Genomic DNA, 2,163 nt, shown 5'->3' with positions numbered 1-2,163 from the left:
TAGTCTCCAGATTGATGTCATTGCTCTTCAGCACTCTGGAGAGGTCCCTCACAGCCGACTTTCCCAATGCAATTTGTCTCTTGATTTCCTGGCTGCTGGTACAAAGAGTGTTGATTGTGGAGTCAAGCAAACTAAAGTTGTTAGCAATCTCAGTCTCTTCACCATCTATCATAATGCCGCCAATTGGCCCAGAATCTTTGTTTTCTTGATGTTGAGCTTCAATCCATATTGAAGGCTGCAGTCCTTCATCTTCTGCAGCAAGCGCTTCAGGTCCTCCTCAGTTTCAGACAACAATTTATAGTAACCCTATTAACAATGGCTCTGAACCTTGCTCTATTTTGAGCCAACCTCACTATCTCTGACACACATGATCCCGCTACAATCACTGTGTCGATCCATCTCATCCAGGCTCTTCCTCTTCTCCACTGACCTTCTACCCTTCTAAGCGTGATGTCCTTCTCCAAGGAGTGGTCCCTCCTGGCTACATGCCCAAAGTATGTGAGACTGGAGTTTCAAAATCCTTGCCTCCAAGAAGCAACCTGGTTTCACCCTTTCCAGGACAAACCTGTTGGTTTTCCCAGCAAACAGAATAGTCTAGATAAAAAGCTTGAAACATACTAACAACTTCTGTGTTAAAGTCTGTTGTTACTGTTAGGTACCATCCAGTTGACTGGCAGCCAAGCCACAGTCACCCTATATACAATAGATCAGAATCTTGCCTCACCCTGCACCATCTTCTCTTAACTGCTTAAAGTCCATCTTGTCAAGGGTCTTCCTCTCCTGCCAGGCATGGGGGCCTTTGCTGATACTACATGTCCAAAACAGATGAGACAGTTTCATCAACTTTGCCTCTAAAGAACACTATGTCTGCACTTCTAAGACAGATTTGTTTGTTCTTTTCGTGATCCACGTACATTCAATACTCTTCATCAACACCGCAATTCAAAGGTACCAATTACCCTTCAGTCTTTCTTATTCATTATTCAATCTTCACAAGCATATGAGCAATTCAAAGTACCATAACATGGTTCAGGTGCCCCTTAATTTTCCCCCCTCTATTTTGTTTATTTTCTTTAAGACCATCTTCTTGCAATTTCCAGAGAGAAAACACAAAACAAGAAATAAACTTGATTTCAAAGACATAAATAGTGTGTTGGGGAGTAAAGCATTACTAATAACATTGTTCCAGAAGAATGTCAGCTTATAGGGAGTTCTGGTGGCCTAGTGACAAAAAGCTGCACTGCAATCCCAGAGGCATGCAGTTCAAATCCACCAGATTCTCTGCTGGAGAAGGAGGGGCAATCTCCTCCTGTACCGGTCAGATCCAATTTGATGATACACACACAAAAAAATAATAAAAAGTAAAGTGCTAAAAAAAAGAATGTCAGCTTATTCCAGGGCACTTCAATATTCCTGAGTTATAAACATAATTTCTTTTTTCCTCCCACTGGGATGATCTCAGGCCTAAGTCACTGCTCTTTGACATATTTTCCATGAAGATGTGGAGCCTAGAAATCATGTTGACAGTTGGAGTAGGCCATTCCCAATCCTGTGCCAGAACCAAAGGCTAATGGCCACATTCTTCTTATAAAGAAGTGAGAGAATAATTCCTAATACAAATCCAGTACCTATATTCAAGACTGTATCCGCCAAGCACAGGTCCTGTTTCCTACTGAGTTCTGAATCCAACATGTCCCCTTCCCACAGCTCAAGCTCTTCTTACAGCCCCCACAATCTGACTCCACACGGCTCCTTAATTTTAAAACATTATCTTACACTTTAAAAAGGTCTTGGATAACAGTTTTCCCCAATGCAAATGTCTTTTGATTTCTTTCTCCCCACCACCACTTATATTATTTGAGTGGAAGTTTATAAATCATATTCATTTTTCATTCAATCATTCACATTTTGTTTTAGAATTTAAAGTATTATTGATTAAATCAATTCATTATAATGTCTAGCTAAGTGAAGCTATTTCTTGGAAAGGGACATTGTGCTTGGAAAGATGGAGGATCAGTGAAGGAGAGGAAGACCTGCAATGAGATGGGCTGACACTATGATTTCAGAGATGATGAGGATGGCACAGAACAGGGTAGGCTTCAGAATGGCTGTTTGTAGGGTCACTGAGCTGTACTCGACTTGATAACACCTAACAATAACAAT

At 41.0% G+C, this 2,163-nt stretch overlaps 1 pseudogene; it reads right to left on the bottom strand.

The window, feature by feature from the left end:
* Positions 1-1,469: 1,469 nt before the first annotated feature.
* On the bottom strand, positions 1,470-1,692 carry LOC102858688 (annotated as a pseudogene).
* Positions 1,693-2,163: the final 471 nt, after the last annotated feature.

Source organism: Elephantulus edwardii, unplaced genomic scaffold (assembly GCF_000299155.1).
Source record: "Elephantulus edwardii isolate Elephantulus edwardi_28Jun2011 unplaced genomic scaffold, EleEdw1.0 scaffold00176, whole genome shotgun sequence".
Taxonomy (NCBI): domain Eukaryota; kingdom Metazoa; phylum Chordata; class Mammalia; order Macroscelidea; family Macroscelididae; genus Elephantulus; species Elephantulus edwardii.
The sequence above is the reverse complement of the archived record's forward strand: the minus strand, read 5'-3'. Positions and strand labels throughout refer to the sequence as shown.